At 34.1% G+C, this 11,349-nt stretch overlaps 1 pseudogene; it reads left to right on the plus strand.

Annotated features, from left to right (window-relative positions):
- Nucleotides 1–348: 348 nt before the first annotated feature.
- LOC141549554 (protein ERGIC-53-like) lies at nt 349–10,457 on the plus strand (annotated as a pseudogene).
- Nucleotides 10,458–11,349: the final 892 nt, after the last annotated feature.

Here is an 11,349-nt window from a genome sequence, read left to right on the forward strand (position 1 = left end):
TGACTAGAAAAAAAAAAACCCATAAATAATTACCAACAGAAGACATTCTTGAAATTCAGCAGAAAAGGTCTGTGTTTGCTTGGGGGATGGGACAAACAGACTGGGCCCAGGCTGAGGGCAAACAGCAAGGGCGAGGCAGGCAGCTCACACAGCATAGACCTGAGGGGGAAGGGTGTGATCTCTGCCTTTTCTGCAAAATGACCTTTACCCCACTGTGGATATTCTGTCTTGGCAGCAAGCCAGGATCAGCAGAGAAGGTGTAAACAACAGAGGTAAAAAATAAAACCCCAGAAAGCCAGAGTCTCTCTGGACCTGGCTACCCCTCACCCCCACCCAGAGTGACTCAGCATGTTCTTAGAGCCTCCGAGCACAGACTCAGGGCAACCTCGCTGTGCTGCTAGTGCCTCGCTGCTGTCTCCTGCAGTCTGTAGAGAAAGCCTGATAACACCACCCAGCCCCAGCCCCCCCCAACAGACTAATTGTTTCTCGTGTCAATTTGTTTTCTTTGATTCTGCTCTGACAAAATGAACAAAAAATTTAAAAGGGCTCTAACCATTGACAGCTTCTGTATGGATAGAGAGGAGACTTCAAACCTTGAGGAGACTAAAAGCATGCTGTATCCAGAGGAATCCCCTTAGGGGGATATGATCTGCTCCTCAATACACAAGACTCTCATAGAAGAAATCAAAAAGGCTCTCACAAGAGAGCTAGAAGAGAAATGGGAAAAGGACAGGGAAGCTTGGCAAGAGATCTGGAGAAGACATCCAGAGTGGATAAAGAGATCAAATCATTGAGAAATAAAATTAGTGAGTTGGAAAAAGAAAATAGCTCTCTAAAAAATAAAATGGATGAAATGGAAAAAATTCCATAGAAGAAAAAAACTCACTTAAAAACTCAATTGGACAATTACAAAAAGATATGAAAAAAATGAGTGAAGAAAATATGTCATTAAAAATTAGAATTGAACAAGTAGAAATGAAAGACTCAAGGAGAAACCAAGAAGTAGTCAAGCGAAATTAGAAAAACGAAAGAAATGAAAAGAATGTCAAGTACCTTATTGGGAAGACAATAGACCTGGAAAATAGATCCAAGAGAGACAATCTGAGAATAATTGGACTCACTGAAAAATATGATAAAAAAAAGAGCCTCGACACTATTTTCCAGGAAATTATCAAAGAGAACTGCCCAGATGTTTTAGAAACAAGGTAAAATAGACATTGAAAAAATTCATCAATCATCTACTGAAAGGGACCCTAAAATCAAAATGCAAAGAAATATAGTGGCCAAGTTCAAGAATCATCAGACGAAGGAACAAATATTGGAAGCTGCTAGAAAAAAGTAATTCAGATATGGAGGAGCCACAATAAGGATAACCCATGATCTAGCAGCATCCACATTAAAGGATCGAAGGGCCTGAAATACGATATTCTGACAGGCTAAGGAACTTGGTATGCAGGCAAGAATAACTTACCCAGCAAAAATGAGCATCTTTTTCCAGGGAAGAAGATGGACATTTAACAAAATAAATGAATTCCATCTATTCTTGATAAAAAAAACCAGATCTACACAAAAAGTTTGACCTTCAAATATAGAACTCAAGAGATTTCTAAAAAGGTAAAAAGAAATCTTGAGAACTATATTTCTGCCATAAAGATATGTAAAGAACACATGTATAATTTGTCCTAGAAACTAGAGGTGGAAAGGAAATTATATCATAAAAAAGGGTAAAGTGGTGATTCTACATCTCATGAAGAGGCAAAGGTAACCTATTATATCTGAGAGAAAGAAAGGAGGGGGATGAACATAGTGTGTATCAATAGACATATTCTATTTATTGTGAAACTTCTTCCACTTTATTGAAAAGTGGGAGGGAAGGAGTAAGCTAAGGGGAAGGGAATACAGAAATTGTGAGGAAAAGGGGTAAAATAGGGGGGAAGAATTTTAAGGTAGGGGAGGGTTACTAAAAAGGGAGGGCTGTGAAAAGCAAGTGGTGCTCACAAGTTTAATACTGGGGAGAGGGGTAAGAGGGAAGGAAAGGAGAAAAGCATAAGCAGGGGTTAACAGGATGGCAAGCAATATAGAATTAGTAATTCTAACCATAAATGTGAATGGGGTAAACTCCTCCATAAAGAGGAAGCAGTTAGCAGACTGGATTAAAAGCCAGAATCCTAGTATATGTTGTTTACAGGAAACACACCTGAAACAGGGTGATACATTCAGAATAAAGGTAAAAGGGTGGAGCAGAATCTATTATACTTCAGGTAAAGCCAAACAAGCAGGGGTAGCCATCCTCATCTCAGATCAAGCAAAAACAAAAACTGATCTAATTAAAAGAGATAAGGAAGGGCATTATAGCTTGCTAAAGGGTAGCATAGATAATGAAGCAATATCAATATTAAACATATACGCACCAAGTGGTACAGCATCTAAATTCTTAAAAGAGAAATTAAGAGAACTGCAAGAAGAAATAGACAGCAAAACTATAATAGTGGGCAATCTCAACCTTGCACTCTCAGAATTAGATAAATCAAACCACAAAATAAATAAGAAAGAAGTCAAACAGGTAAATAGAATACTAGAAAAGTTTGATATGATAGATCTTTGGCAAAAGCTAAATGGAGACAGAAAGGAGTACACTTTCTTCTCAGCAGTTCATGGAAACTTTACAAAAATTGATCATATACTAGGACATAAAAACCTCAAAATCAAATGCAGTAAGGCAGAAATATTAAATGAATTCTTTTCAGACCACAATGCAATGAAAATTATCTTCAATAAAAAGCCAGGGGAAAATAGACCAAAAAATATTTGGAAACTAAATAATTCATACTAAAGAATGACTGGGTGAAACAGCAATTCATGGACATAATTAATAACTTCACCCAAGAAAATGAAAATAATGAGACATCATACCAAAATGTGTGAGATACAGCCAAAGCAGTAATAAGGGGAAGTTTTATATCTCTACAGGCCTACTTGCATAAAATAGAGAAAGAGAAGATCAACGAATTGGGCTTACAACCAAAAATGCTAGAAAAAGAACAAATTAAAAATCCCCAGACAAACATGAAACTTGAAATTCTAAAAATAAAAGGTGAGATTGATAAAATTGAAAGTAAAAAACTATCGAATTAATTAATAAAACTAAGAGTTGGTTCTATGAAAAAACCAACAAAATAGACAAACCCTTAGTAAATCTGATTAAAAAAAGAAAAGAGGAAAAGCAAATTGTTAGTCTTAAAAATGAAAAGGGAGAACTCACCACTAATGAAGAGGAAATTAGAACAATAGTTAGGAGCTACTTTGCCCAACTTTATGCCAATAAATTCGGTAACTTAAATGAAATGGAAGAATACCTTCAAAAATATAGCTTGCCCCACTTTAACAGAGGAAGAACTAAATGGTCTAAATAGTCCCATTTCGGAAAAAGAAATAGAACAAGCTATTAACCAACTCCTTAAGAAAAAATCCCCAGGACCAGATGGATTTACATGTGAATTCTACCAAACATTTAAAAAACAATTAACTCCAATGCTATATAAACTATTTGAAAAAATAGGAATTGAAGGAGTTCTACCAAATTCCTTTTATGACACAGACATGGTACTGATATCTAAACCAGGTAGGCTGAAAACAGAAAGAAAATTATAGACCAATATCCCTAATGAATATTGATGCTAAAATCTTAAATAAAATATTAGCAAAAAGATTACAGAAAATCATCCCCAGGATAATACACTATGACCAAGTGGGATTTATAACAGGAATACAGGGCTGGTTCAATATTAGGAAAACTATTAGCATAATTGACTGTATCAATAACCAAATTAACAAAAACTATATGATCATCTCAATAGATGCAGAAAAAGCATTTGATAAAATCCAACATCCATTCCTACTAAAAACACTTTGAGAGTATAGGAATAAATGGACTATTCCTTAAAATAATAAGGAGCATATATATTTAAAATCATCAGTAAACATCATATGTAATGGCGATAAACTGGAACTTTTCCCAGTAAGATCAGGAGTGAAACAAGGTTGCCCACTATCACTATTATTATTCAATATTGTACTAGAAATGCTAGCCTCGGCAATAAGAGCCGAGAAAGAGATTCAAGGAATTAGAGTAGGTAATGAGGAAATCAAACTATCACTCTTTGCAGATGATATGATGGTATACTTAGAGAACCCCAAAGACTCTGCTAAAAAGCTATTAGAAATAACTCAGAACTTTAGCAAAGTTGCAGGATACAAAATAAATCCACATAAATACTTAGCATTTTTATACATTACCAACACAATCTAAGAGCAAGAGATACAAAGAAAAATTCCATTCAAAATAACGATCAATAGTATAAAATATTAAGGAATATATCTACCAAAGGAAAGTCAGGAATTATAGGAACAAAATTACAAACACTTGCTGTTAGGATTACTAGGTGAGAACTCAGGTTGTCTGGACAGAGACAAGGTGAGAATTCAGGTTGTCTGGACAATTACAAGTTGAGAACTCAGGTTGACTTGACAGTTCTCTGGCTCAGACCTTTGTTTTGGGCCTTTAAAGGCAGTTTACACCTTAGGAATTCTAAGAGGAGCAAGCTCATTGGTTGGAGTACTTCTTCCCAGAAGCCCTTGCATTATCCCACGCCCATTCTCTGGGAGGATAAAAGAGGACAGCACTCCAGAGATAGGAGAAGTCTCTGCACTACATCAGGCTTGACGGGGCTCTCTGCAGGAAGGGAAGTCACTTCTCTGGACAAGAGTTAACGGCAACTGCCTGGAGACAACGGTTCTCCACAGGAAGAAGAATCTGTCTGAGAGATTTGAGTTGACACAGCAGATCTCTTCCCAGAGAGCCATCCGGCAGCTTCTAGAGTTGACAGCTTGCTACAACTTGCCACAAAAATAAAGTCAGATTTAAATTATTGGAAAGACATTAAGTGCTCTTGGATAGGCCGAGCAAATATAATCAAGATGACAATACTCCCTAAACTAATCTATTTATTTAGTGCTATACCAATTAGACTCCCAAGAAATTATTTTAATGACCTAGAAAAAATAACAACAAAATTCATATGGAAGAACAAAAGGTCAAGAATTTCAAGGGAAGTAATGAAAAAAAAAAAATCAAATGAAGATGGCCTAGCTGTACCTGATCTAGAACTACATTATAAAGCAGCAGTCACTAAAACCATTTGGTATTGGCTAAGAAATAGATCAGTGGAATAGATCTGGTTCACAGCACAAGATAGTGAATAAAAATAGCAATCTGGTATTTGACAAACCCAAAGATCCCAACTTTTGGGATAAGAATTCATTATTTGACAAAAACTGCTGGAAAAACTGGAAATTAGTATGGCAGAAACTAGGCATGGACCCACACAACACCACATACTAAGATAAGATCAAAATGGGTCTATGATTTAGGCATAAAGAATGAGATCATAAATAAATTAGAGGAACATAGGCTAGTTTACCTCTCAGACTTATTTAGGAGGAAAGAATTTGTGATCAAAGGAGGACTAGAGATCAAAATAGAAAATTTTGATTACATAAAATTAAAAAGCTTTTGTACAAACAAAACTAATGCAAACAAGATTAGAAGGGAAGTAACACATTGGGAAAACATTTTTACAATTAAAGGTTCTGACAAAGGTCTCATTTCCAAAATATATAGAGAACTATAATTTATAAGAAATCAAGCCATTCTCCAATTGATAAATGGTCAAAGGATATGAACACATAATTTTCAGATGATGAAATTGAAACTATTTCCACTCATATAAAAGAATGTTCCAAATCACTATTTATCAGAGAAATGCAAATTAAGAGAATTCTGAGATACCACTACATACCTGTCAGATTGGTTAAGATGGCAGGAACAAATAATGATGAATGTTGGAGGGGGTGTGGGAAAACTGGGACACTGATACATTGTTGGTGGAGTTGTGAAAGAATCCAACCATTCTGGAGAGCAATTTGGAATTATGCCCAAAAAGTTATCAAACTGTGCATACCCTTTGATCCAGCAGTGCTACTACTGGGCTTATAGCCCAAGGAAATACTAAAGAAGGGAAAAGGATCTGTATGTGCCAAAATGTTTGTGGCAGCCCTTTTTGTAGTGGCTAGAAACTGGAAAATGAATGGATGCCCATCAATTGGAGAATGGTTGGGGTAAATTATGGTATATGAATGTTATGCAATATTATTGTTCTGTAAGAAATGACCATCAGGATGAATACAGAGAGGCTTGGAGAGACTTGCATCAACTGATGCTGAGTGAAATGAGCAGAACTAGGAGATCATTATACATTTCAACAATACTATATAAGAATGTATTCTGATGGAAGTGGATATCTTCAACATAGAGAAGAGCTAATCCAATTCCAATTGATTAATGATGGACAGAATCAGCTGCAGCCAGAGAAGAAACATGGGAAATGAATATAAACTGTTAGCATTTTTTGTTTTTCTCCCCAGATTATTTTTACCTTCTGAATCCAATTCTTCATTTGCAACAACAACAACAAAATTCGCTTCTGCACATATATATTGTACCTAGGATATACTATAAGATATTTAATATGTATGGGAATGCCTGCCATCTAGGGGAGGGGGTGGAGGGAAGGAGGGGAAAATTCGGAACAGAAGGGAGTACAAGGGATAATGTTGTAAAAAATTACCTATGCATATGTACTGTCAAAAAATGTTATAATTATAAAATTAATAAAAAATTTTTTTAAAAAATTAGCTAAAAACCTCCAATAGAGGAAACTTTGAAAACATAATGGAGTAAGTTGTCATGAAAACCCTAACTCTTCAATTTTCTCCACATAGATAAGCCAAACATATCTTGCCTGTCTTCCTACTATGCATCCTCTTACTAATAAGTGAGAGAAATGCTTTGATCAAGATTTATCAGATATAGGAGCAGTTAGGTGATAAAGTGGATAGAATACTGGCACTGGAACCAGGAGAATTTGAGTTCAAATCTTGCTTCATACACTTATAAGCTGTGTGACTCTGTTCACCTTTGGGTTGCTTTTGCCCAGTTCCCCTTTACACTATATTCATAGATGAGCTAAAGAGTAAAATTAGGTGTTTTTAGAGCTAGATGAATGATTTGATTCAACGAATAGTTATTAACCAATTATAATAGTACAGACAACACAAACAGGATAGAGGCACTGGAAGGTCATTGTGACTGAGTGCTTCATTTTATTGTTTTGAAATATTAATATGCCTTGCCCAAATTTGTATCCCTGGATTTGATTTTCTCTCTCTTTATACAACTGAGATAAAACAGTAGAACAATCAGGTTTAGAAGGGATTCTTTATCTCAAATGCTCTCTAACCCAGTCCCTTCTTTTTGTAGATGATTAAAATGAAATAAAAGCTTGTTTAATGTCTTCTCTAGTATCATGAAGATACAAATTAGCAGAAGCAGGAATCAAATTGATATTCTCTGAATCCCAATCTAGTATTCTTTCCACAGTTCCACATTGCCTTCCATTCTCTGTTATGATTGGTCAGGTCACAATGTTTAACTGTGCTATAATTCTTGATTTCTATGGACATTACTTGGTGCTAGGGACTGATTGGTTTCTTTGGGCTGAATCCTATCTTAAAAATGCCAATTCCTATATTCATTTCTTCAGTCACCTTAACTGCATACAGTGGTATGAAAGAGTGTGTAGGCAGTTTCTTAATGGTGAAAAATTTGTTTGATACTGCAAATCCCATAGTATATGAGTCCCGGGACCTGAGAATGCTTCTGTGGCAAATAGAGTATATTTTTTGGCATATAGTACTAATCAACAGAATGATTTGACCCATTATTAATGAACATTTTGACATATTCCTTGACTCAATTTTGATACCAAAAAAATATATTGCATCAATATATGTGATAGATCAGTGTTAATTTGGAGAGAGGTCTCTAGTAAAAAACACTTTTCTTAGTCCTGTATTATTCAACATTTATTTCAATTACCTGGGTGATGATCTAGTAGACAGGCTTTTCAAATCTGTTGATGACATAAAAGTGAAAAGGACAGCTTACACATCAATTGACAGTCAGGATTTTGAAAGGTCTTTAAAGACTAGAGCGATATGTAAAAGAAAAGAAATTTAAATAAAGAAAAAGTAAAATTCTCTGTGTTGTCTTTGGTTGCTATATTCCCTTTGGTGGATTCCATTCCAACCACATGATGATGCAACTTTTATCTATTATCTCTGATGTATTTTCTTCTTTTAAAAGGAAGTCACCTTACATGATGGAAGATGTTCTCTAGGTCTTCTAATATTATATGAGTGCTGGTTCACTACTTGCCTATTCATTTGTCAAATCTTGTCCTGCTAAATGACTACTGACCTCTTTATCTAATCATACATCTCCTGGGTTATGGCTCTTTTGTAATTTTTGACTCACAAATACTCCCTGACCATATGTTGCAGTCTTCTTATGTTCACCATATATTTCTCAATTGAACTTCAGGTTACCTACAATTTTATTCTTGTGGTTTTTCTATGATTCAAAGCCATATAGCAGCATTACACAGATGCTGGTGTTAAAGAAGATAGATTTTTTGTTTCAGGGAACAGCTTAGAATCATAGAAAGTACAACATGATTTTCCAAATAAAAATCAACCTGTTCTTTTCTTTTCAATTCTAGGATCAGTCCAATGTTTATTTTCATATATGTCTATTTCTATCTGCAAATAGATATATTAGTTAATGGATGAATAAAGAGCTGTATATCCTACTGTATATCAGTCTGGAGAATAGACATTCTTTATCTACTTTTCTCTCTCTTATTCTATGGGTTGTTAGACTAAATTCTTTAATGTGTGAATCTCATTTAGGAGACTCTGTAGCAATCAGAAATTTGTACTATTTGCACTATTTCATCTGCAAACAGGAGAATCTGGAGAACATCTATCTCTGCAAAGAACTCTTCTGCCATTTGGGCTAGGTATCTTATAGTACAGAGACAAACATGTTTAGTGCATATATCTTTCCATTTTCTTATCAGCATCAGTGATTATATAACAAAAATTATTTCTGTTATTGCTTCTATCAAAAAATCAAGTATGATTTTAATACATGCACAAGAAAAGCCATGTTAGAAAAAAGCCCTTAAGAATTAATTATATTTTACCAAGTGTTTTAAAATAATGAATAAATGATAGACACAGTGTTCTCTTTATGTGTTCTCTTTATTTTTCAGTCTCTATGAAATTATGGTATAACTTTGAGCTGTTTCTCTGGCATTCCAGCTTCACAGGCCTCATGTTACCATTGATAGTTTGAGAACAAGTTCTCAAACTTCTTCAAGGGGCCACATGTGTAACAGAGCAATGGGATTGTGCCCTTCTGGGATTACATGAGGAATGTAATATATAGTTCAAATAAGATTTGAATAGTTCCATCTTTGAAAAAACAAAAAAGATCAGTCTGAATAAAGACAAAAGCTGCATTTGAAAACTAGGAGGTTGAGGTGACATTTTGAGTTACTGAAAGAATTTAAATTAAAGTTCATGATCTAGCAATTTGGTAAACAGAGTCAAAGCTTGGGAAGTCCTGTGTTTGGATAAGCTGATTAGAATAATGGGATTTTCTTATATTTTTTTGCCAATTATGGAAAGAAAAAGAATCCAGGGAGAGGGAGGGAGAAAAATATGGAATAACAATATGAAACACAAGGTTTTGCAAGGATGAATGTTGAAAATGATCTTTGCATATATTTAAAAAAATAAAAAGCTATTAAAAAAAAAAGAAAGAAAAACAATCCAGCAGTGGTTGTCACAGGCAATAATAGACAAATACATTATGATCATCTGAACAATGGTGTTAATCAAGCATTGTCAAGTTGTTAAAAGGAACTTATATAATAAGCCATTTCTTGTCTGGGCAAAGATTGCGTGTTACCAAAAAAACCTCAGTAATGATGATCTTTATATACATAAAGATGTTTATGAGTTTTGTGCAAAAGTAGAAAATAAGTAATCCCTGTATGAGGGCATTTTGGAATATGTCCAGAATGTGGTCTTGCAGATGATCATTTCTATTCTGACTTTTCAACTAATTGAGCCTGGAAAACGAAACACCTGCATCTGATTAAAAAAATTCTTGAAAAGGATAAAGGAAGCTATCAGGAAAAATTTGAGAATTTTCAATAAGATTTAAAAAATGAGTCCTTCTGAAAGGGCCACCCCAATATTCAAGGAGAGCCAGTAGAAGAAATTTTTAAGAGTGATATTGATCACAAATTAAGATGATTTCTAAAGGAAAAAATTACATTAATCTTGAAATCAAGCAATTCAACCAACAATTAGATATAATCCTTAATAAGCAAAGAAGGTTTGTCAATACCTTGACCAAAAAGCTCTTTAAAGGAGGACTTGAATGCATCTTGTATGGGCCTCTCAAAAAGAACTTGATACTGTGGTGAAAACCCTCAGACTGAATGAACTACACTCCATTATTTTTGCTGAGAAAATCCCAAAAGGTGTCATGAAGAGTCAGACATAACTGAAATAACAATTTCTTGTCTTTGTCTTCCTTGGTGCTATTTTCCCTTTTTTAGACATTTTTTTAGTCTAAATCTGATTTTTTTTTGAAAAAAATAATTGGCTGAAAAATCTATTTTATTTTATTTTAATTTTCAACATTTTTACAATTAAAATTTTTTGAGTGCTCTTGGGCTGATCTGGCTTAATTACATCCCATGGAGCTGTCTACAAAAATTTCCCCTTGACTTCTCCTAGCAAATCTTTTTTTTTTTTTTTTTTGTAGTTTTATAGAATAACTTTAAAAAAAGTTTTATTGATGCTTTTTCATTACAAATGTTTATAGATTACCACCACTCTATGAAAGGCTTTTTGTAAAAAATAAAAATATGAAGGAAAACTAATAACATAGCTCATTTGAAAGTGCATGCAACATTTCTCATCTGAAGTACCCCTCTCTTTGCTATTAAAAATAATAGATTAACATAAATTTACTTTGTCCCATTTTCCACATTATTTTTTCCTTTTTTTTCTCAGTAACTATTTCCCACATTATTAAAAAGAGGTAAAAAAAACCAGATTCCTTATAAAGTTTATGTATAGTCAAGCAAAAAAAAATTCTCATTTTTCCTCAATTTCCATATATAAAAATGTATATCATTCTGTACTTTAAATCTGTTATTACCTTTCTGTTAGTAGGGAGATAGTATGTTGCATTATCACTGCTCTGGAAACATGGATTGTCATTGTTTCAAAGTACTTATAACTTTCAAAGTTTTTTGCTTTTACAATGTTGTTATTGCACAAACAGTTCTTTTGGAGTCAAAAAGATCT

Source organism: Sminthopsis crassicaudata, chromosome 1 (assembly GCF_048593235.1).
Source record: "Sminthopsis crassicaudata isolate SCR6 chromosome 1, ASM4859323v1, whole genome shotgun sequence".
NCBI lineage: Eukaryota > Metazoa > Chordata > Mammalia > Dasyuromorphia > Dasyuridae > Sminthopsis > Sminthopsis crassicaudata.